The sequence below is a fragment of the Tursiops truncatus genome, chromosome 18 (assembly GCF_011762595.2).
Source record: "Tursiops truncatus isolate mTurTru1 chromosome 18, mTurTru1.mat.Y, whole genome shotgun sequence".
Taxonomy (NCBI): domain Eukaryota; kingdom Metazoa; phylum Chordata; class Mammalia; order Artiodactyla; family Delphinidae; genus Tursiops; species Tursiops truncatus.
In genome coordinates, this window is record NC_047051.1 from 14,992,118 (window position 1) to 15,000,080 (window position 7,963).

Genomic DNA, 7,963 nt, shown 5'->3' on the forward strand with positions numbered 1-7,963 from the left:
GGCCTAGAGCGCACTCATAAGGAATCTGAATGCTTGCTTTCTCCCTCCGTGTCCTCCCTCTCCTACTGCCACTCCCCCTTGCCCACCCTGAGCTCCCTCTGCTGTGCGTTAGTGAAGAAAAAGCCACTCAGCTAGATCCAGAGCTCCTTCCAGCCCTGATGTCCTCCTTAGAAACCTAGTTCTCCCTTGCTAAGGGTCCAAGCCATCCCTAGGGCGCAGGAAATAAGGCAAGAGGCCACACACCAGCTGGCCGGTAACTGGAGGGACACAGCTACAGCAGCTCACAGGGGCTAAGTCCCTCAGACACAGCCAATTCCGCAAATTCGCCTGCACTGGGCCCCCATACATGCCACAGTAGCACAAATTTGGAACAAACGTGGTTGGCTGTTGGCTTCCAGACCCCAAAACTGACCAGATCCGTGTGTAAGCTCACTCCTGTCCCTTCATTCACCTCTAAACAACTGACCCTGCGTTTACACCCGAGAGGGTTTTGGACACTTCTAGTGGTGTGGCAGCATTTTAATGAATCATCGCCGTCAAAGAGACATAGCTGAAACCCACTTACACAAGCACACACGCGCGCACACACACACACATCTGCATGCACTCCGCCTCTCTTATCCTCCTTCACGTTTTTCCTTTAATGTTTATTTTAACTTGGCTCCGTCTTCGTGGAAACAATACTATGATCCTGCTAACGCTGAGCACTGATTAGCATTTCCTAGGTTTGCCCTGTGCTGAGCACAGTACTACCTGCAATCATTTCATTGAATCCTCACAGCCGCCTGTGAGAGGAGAACCACCATTCACATTTTAAAGACACAACCTTAAAGCTCAAAGAGGCTCAGACACTTGCCCTGGGACACTTGGTGACGAGTAACAGGTGGACATGAGATTCAGACCCAGGGCCGCCTACCCTAAGGCTCAGGCTAGCAAGCTCTGCACAGATGTGTAGGGGCATCTTTCTAGCACATTCTGGAAAGCACCAATCTGCAGGGCATGGCAGGGTAACAGTAACATGGGGTGACACTTCAGATAAAAGTCACTGGCCCTCATAGTTCCTTCTTATTGGAGTCTCCAATTTTCTGTGGAGAAACGTAAAGGAGGCAGTTGACCACCACAGTTTGCTGCCATTTCCCCTCTCACATTAGCTCCTAGAATGGCCTAAAAGCCACAAAATTGTCAGACACAGATCAGACGCAAACTCCAAGGGAAGGAGAAGGCTGTAAACAGAGAAAGGGAGAGAAGAAAACGTGCTTATTTTACTGAAGTGGGGAATCGCCCAAGCTGACCTTCTGTTTCCCTGAAGGAGCGTTTTGATCATCTTGGATGGGTTGGAGCAAGACAGGTTCCATTAATAAAAACCCCAACGGCCTCCTCCTGAGGTATCTGGAAAATCACGAGCTATTTATGAGATTCTATCTCTATCGCATTTCCCTTTGCTCAGAGGGAATGAAAGTCTAAATAGCATTCCTGTCTCTCATGTAAACATTTCCAAACCTGGATGTGACAGTGGAGAAAAATGGAATACTCTAGGGGACTTCCCTGGCCATCCAGTGGTTAAGACTCTGCGCCTCCACTGCAGGGGGCGCGGGTTCAATCCCTGGTCGGGGAACTAAGATCCTGCATGTCACATGGCGTAGCCAAAAAAAAACAAGAAAAATGGCATACTCTGAAAAAATACAACAAAGTGAATATAACAAAAAGGAAGCTGACTCACAGATAAAGAGAACAAACTAGTGATTACCGGTGGGGGTGGGAGGGGCACACAGGGGAGGGGGTGGGGGAGGTATAAGCTATTGGGTGTAAGCTAGGCTCAAGAATGTATTGCACAACACGGGGGATATAGCCAATATTTTGTAATAACTGTAAAGGCAAAGTAATCTTTAAAAATTGTATAAAAATTAAAATAATTTTTTTTTAAAAAGAAAAAGAAAGAAAAATGGAATACGTTAACATCTCACACTAGAGAACTCCATGAATGCAATCTGTCCGAGCCTGAGGAATGACAAGATCTATAAGAAAAGAGAAAAAAAATTTACTGTGCGAAACAGAGAGTTCAGAAATTAAAGAGGTCTGTGAGCCATACCTAAAAATATGAACCAATAGGTATTATAGGAAAAAGGGGTTTCTGCTAGAAAGTACCAGCAGCCAATTACAAATTCAGTGATTCGCTTGAAAGAGATTAACCTTCGGTATTGAGTTGACTGAAGTCTCAGATGGCGCTGGCCACTGGCCATTCCTGCCATCTAGTACTCAGAGGGTGCCGGCGCTCACAGGCTCCAGGGGTCAGACTGGGGCAGGACAGAGGTGGAACCCTGCCAAGGCTTACCAAAGGGTAGGCAAGCAATTCAGTGTGGGAATTGGAGCTTCCCCTTTTGAGTTTCCTGACCCCAGACCTAGATTAAGTATCCTTCACCGACAAAGAGTCCTAACCGTTAAATCCACTCCGCCATGTTTTCTCCATTGCAGCTAATGGCTTTAACCCAAACGAAATGCTTTTTCAAAATCAGCATGTTATCCTGACTTCTTTACTTACTAAGGGGTTTACACCAGGAAAAAAAAAATGGTCATCACTGCTCACATGCAGATGCCTTTTGAAACGACTGACCATTCCGTCAGTTCGATATAGGAGTTTCCAGATTCAAACTGAATAAAAGGAATAGAGGGCTTCCCTGGTGGCGCAGTGGTTGAGAGTCCACCTGCTGATGCAGGGGACACGGGTTCGTTCCCCGGTCCAGGAGGATCCCACATGCCGCGGAGCGGCTGGGCCCGTGAGCCATGGCCGCTGAGCCTGCGCGTCCGGAGCCTGTGCTCCGCAATGAGAGAGGCCACAGCAGTGAGAGGCCCGCGTACCACAAAACAAACAAACAAAAAAGGCAGTAGAGGCTGGCTATGGAGAATCACATCAACGTGATCTTTTAGACAGATGTGACCCTGCCGTGTATATGCAAACATGGGCACAAAGTCTTCTAAATCTTGCCTTTATTTGATGCCTTCCGATAAAGAAAAAAAATTATCCAACATGATTAATGCTTGCTTGCAAAAAATAAACTTCCCATCACTTCTGTGAAATAGATGCTAAAGCAAATTTTCAAATAAACGTATTAGCAAGACCCTAAGTTGATCTCAAAGAAGACTCTACTTAAGGACAGGTGCAGATGCATCGCAAGTACAACTGAGGGATTCCTGACTCCCCGCCATGTGTTCAGGATCTTCTGGGGGTTGATGAGATTTCTAATACACTCTCACTTCTGGCAGTAAGTCTGGAATTGACTTCAGCTGATTTAAAGAATCTGTGAACAAGAATTGTATCTGAACTGTCATCACCCTGGAGCAACTGGCCAGGCTGAAAAGGTGTCCTGAACTGGGTGGCTGGGCAAGACAGGTCACTGAGACCTGCCAGGTGCCCCATCACTCAGCACAGCCACTTCCTGAGCGTAACAGGAGCAGGCCTGGCCACTTGCTGATGGGCGGCAATGCAGGATCACGCCAACTCTGATAAGGACAGACGAGTGAAATAAGGATGTGTTATAAATGAGTTAAAGAAGGATGTGTGCCAGGTGCTGGTGCTGTCATGAACCCCAGGAGTGAGAATCTGTTGGTGTAACTCACATCATGGTAAGAATGAAATCCTCAAACAGCAAAGCCCCCGTTGAGAGGCGTTTGGTTACAAAAGGGGCAGTTTATGACTCCAGCTGCTGCAGCCAGAAGACCAGTTAACAGTGGGAAAGAGAAAAGGACCACAGAAAAGAGAGCAGGATAAAGACGAGAAGCTCATAGCAGAAAGGGTTTATGAGTAACTGTCAAACACTTGCCCGTCATCTTCAGGGCAGGGCATGGCTCTCCCTGCAGCCTGAAACAAGGAGGTCTGGAGATTCCCTCTCATTACGGCCGTCAGGGGCATCGCGCGGATACTTCACAGAGTGCAGATACACTAAACTGGATCTTCTGACTTCTGGTTTAGTTTTGTACCAACTAGTGTGGTTGTAAATGGGAACAGAAATGGCTAGAGCTACAGAAAATGATGAAGGTGAGCCATCATTTGATGAAACAATGATGAAGATTCTGAATAACCCCAGGCAGAGGTGAGAAGCAAGTAACACGTCAGCTCTAATATACAGAGATTAACTGTAATTAGGCATAAGTGACCCTGGGTCAGTGGAGGACAGAGCGGGGTGAAGGTACACCTGAAAAGCCAAAAGGAGGACACGTTCTCCAGCACCTCAACTAACGTGTGTGCCTGAGAGTAGTGTTTGTGTGTGTGTGTGTGTGTGTGTGTGTGTGTGTACCTGCTCATTTCCCATCATGTCCAAAAAAGAGTTTCAGGATCCCCAGTGCCCCGGTGAGGAGTCCTGGGCTTGGCACCTGGCTTGCACTCTAGATATACCAGTATTTACTTTATGTTTTAGTTTGATGTATGCACACACATTTTGGTAAACTATTTAAAAGTCATTGCGTGGTGTATATTTATACATTCTCAACCAATTGCTTTCTTACATTTCTAGAACCCCAGGCTTTAAAATCTTAGAAGCCCTGTAGATCTTAGAGCACTCTATAGATCTTAGAATGCGCTACAGATCTTGTCATTAAGAGACACTTGAACTGGGTGGCCACTTTCCTGATTCTCAGAGGATGAACCAAGTTCACAGCACCCATCACAGAACTAGTTCACTTGAACAAAGCCCAGTGCTGTTGCCACTTCTACCGAGAACCATGAAGTTCAATCCCAGTGAGTGCATGGTCCACAATTTAAGATCAATTTCATGAAGGAAAGAAAAAAAAAAACATAAGCCGAAAAGGAGACTCGCCTCTTCCTGACTGAAAGGTTAGGCAAAGCAAGGGGCCTTGCACTGTGCGTCTAGGTGAGAAGTTGGTCCTAAGATGCACCTCTGATCATGAGACACCGTAACTTCCAGTGAGCTTCCCGCAGGTGCCTGGTGAGCAAGGGGATGTTTTATGGAAGGCAGTACGGCCCTCGTTGACTAATGAAGACTTTGGAGCCCACAGGTGTAGACAACAATGGACCACACTTTGAGCCGTGTGAATGGCGTCATTTAGAAAGGAGGGACTTCAAACTGAGTCTCTGGTGTAGCACAGTGCTCACGTTCTAAAATGCCTTTAGAAACTCCTGAAAGGTTTGCCTTCAGCATCCTCAAAGAGAGCACTAGAAAACAACCCCTTTTTAGTTGAGGTCTGGAACCACTGTGAGAAATGCAGATAAAAAAATCTAGTGATGAAACCTAGACACTGGCTCCAAACTTCCCAGGCCTGACTCTACATGTGTTTTATGACACTGTTTTGAGATGCGAAGGTACCATCTGAAAAAATGTCTTTTGCTTATAAACTTTAACTTGCTAGCCAGTGATAATGTTAACAATTCAAAAATCAGAGCAGTTCTCTAAAGACTGAAGCTGACAGTAAAAAGGATCTCTTTTCTCTCCTCTCTCCCCTGCCCCATAGTTTTGTGCGACATTCTCATGCTGTCCTCAACGTGAATAGCTCTTCTCGATTAGATAGGTGTCCCCAAACATCACTCTGGGAGCCTGGGGGAAAGGTCACAAGTACCCTTCATTCCTTGGCACTTGTTTTTCTATTCTCTCATATTCAAGGAAAAATCCCCACGTGGGATTGCACAGCCTCCAGATAAAAAAAATGAATATTCATTACATGTTTCTAAATTTGGTTGGTAATAATTGAGTAATTTTTATGTTGTTTTATTTTGAAGCTTTTTCTTGTTTGGGTCTAAATCCTAGGAGGTAGTTTGATATTCCAAAGCCCTCAATTTCTAAAATCTCTAATGTCTTATTCCAAATCAAGTGTTCAAGTTAATGATATCCCCTAGCTCCCATTAAACAGGAAAGATGCTTCAAAGAGAGCGCTATTTGTATAAAACTTCTTGGAATTGTTGCACTGAAAGTACTGTCCTGGCCCCCTGAGATGAGGCCCACGTGTTAGGAAATGCGGCTGCCCAGAGTTTATGTAATTATTCAGTAATGTGTATATCATGTTACCAAAATGGCAATATCTGTCTCAAAGGTCAACATGTGGAAGCTTGATCAGTACAGAAAATAGACTTGAAAAACACCCACATCAGTTCTGACCACGGTGAAGGGGCCTGCTGAAACTGTGGACTTTACATGAGTACTTCAACTTTATTACATCAAAATTGAAGCCTCGGACAAGGCCCCATTTCAAAAAGAAAATCCTAGATGTATTTGCTGTTCAAAGTAAGGGCAAATCTGTTCATTCAGACCAAGTAGGATTCTAAACTCAACAAAACTCAAGTGTCTCTTGCTTTTAGTCCAGCAGCATACGAAAATAAAGACTTGACGCTGTAGAAGGTCAAGTGGCAGAGACCTTGAGAACTTGAAGTCCAGAAGCCACGTCTCAGCATATTGTCCCATCATGGTGAGCCCGGGCATGACCTTGACTCTTCTGCTTAAACCACGCCAGGGAAGATGACCAGTCTCCCCACTTGGGCCCAGCTGGGCCCAGCTCAGGTACCAACTCTGACCAGGGGGAGTCTCTATGGTGTAAACAGGGCTGAGGGCCTCATCATAGAAGGTGTGGGGAAGTCATGGAGAGCCATTGTCAAAACTGTACACGCTGCATTGATAAATCAGCCCAAAAACTGGTCTGGGAGGTGCAAGGTATAGGGGCTGACGTGAGCTGCTTACTAGCAGGGTAACTTTAGGGAAGCCATTTAATCTAACCCTCAATCTCCTCATCTATAAAATGGGCCTGTTGGTAATACCTGTGTTTCTTATTTCACCACGCCAGGACCAGCTACCTAATTTGGGAGGCCCAATGCAACGTTCAAAATTATTAAGAATTTCAATGTGACAACAGAGCATTAAACCAAGTGCAGGGCCCTGCCTGGGGCATTCTACTTAATACAAAGTTTTCCCTGATATTCAGCTAATATGGAGTCATAGGGAAACTTGAGCCCTTAATCTGTACCCACTGAAGTGGCTCCTCAATTCTGACACAACCCAAAGCATTTCTATGTCCTCATCTGCAAGCCCCTCATCGATTCTCCTTACATTATCCCCCCACTCACAACCCCCATCCGTCCAGAATAAAACATGTGAAGATCATGCTCAGATTGCTAGCTCAGACATTGCACAGCTGTCTCTACCCCCTTTAGCTGAATGACTTATGGGCCTGCCAGGGAGGAAGAGAGTATTGCAGGAAACTGGGAACCCAATTCCAGACCTGGCTCTGCTACGGGGTCATCATAGCCAGTTCCCACCTGGCCTCAGTCCCCCTTCCTCTGACTTCATAGGACATGGATCTTGTTCAGCTCCTGTGCCCTCACCCACTAGTTCCTGCAGGTAATGCTGTCCCCTTGCCTCAGAATCGTAGGTAACTAAGTTAGAAATAGTAAGGAATGTGGAGAGGTTTGCGGGCGGGCCTGGGAAAGAAGCGTCCCCCTCTGGTGCAGCTGGTGGTCACAGGGATGCTATGAACTGCTGTAGACATGGTACCTCTGACCCCCAGGAGGGTGCCAGCCACAGACAGGGAGCAAAGCCAAGAGAATCCCAGACAAAGGGAGCAGACCTAGAGGGTTTAGTCAACCCTAAAGCCAACCTACCTTCCCAGAGCCTTGTAAGAAAACTGCTCCTGGGTAACGTGACGTACACTCCCAAGTGAGCCACATAATCGCTGGTTCAAAGCCCTCTCTCAGCCATTTGAATACACTGCAGCAACTGCTCGCGTGGGGCAGTTTCTGGGCCTGCTCGGAGGAAACAAAAGTTGAGACCCTTGGGGCTTCCCTGGTGGCTCAGTGGTTGAGAGTCCGCCTGCCGATGCAGGGGACACGGGTTCGCGCCCCGGTCCGGGAAGATCCCACATGCCGTGGGGCGGCTGGGCCCGTGAGCCATGGCCGCTGAGCCTGCGCGTCCGGAGCCTATGCTCCGCAACGGGAGAGGCCACAACAGTGAGAGGCCGGCGTACCGCA

General features: G+C 46.9%; 1 long non-coding RNA gene across 1 annotated transcript in view; it reads right to left on the reverse strand.

Moving 5' to 3' along the window:
- LOC141276980 (uncharacterized) overlaps positions 1 to 7,730 on the reverse strand; it is a 63,951-nt gene extending 56,221 nt beyond the window's left edge. The window contains exon 1 of the long non-coding RNA XR_012327470.1: positions 7,598 to 7,730. This is a non-coding gene — a long non-coding RNA (uncharacterized lncRNA). The remainder of the gene's footprint in view (positions 1 to 7,597) is intronic.
- Between the last annotated feature and the right edge of the window lie 233 nt (positions 7,731 to 7,963).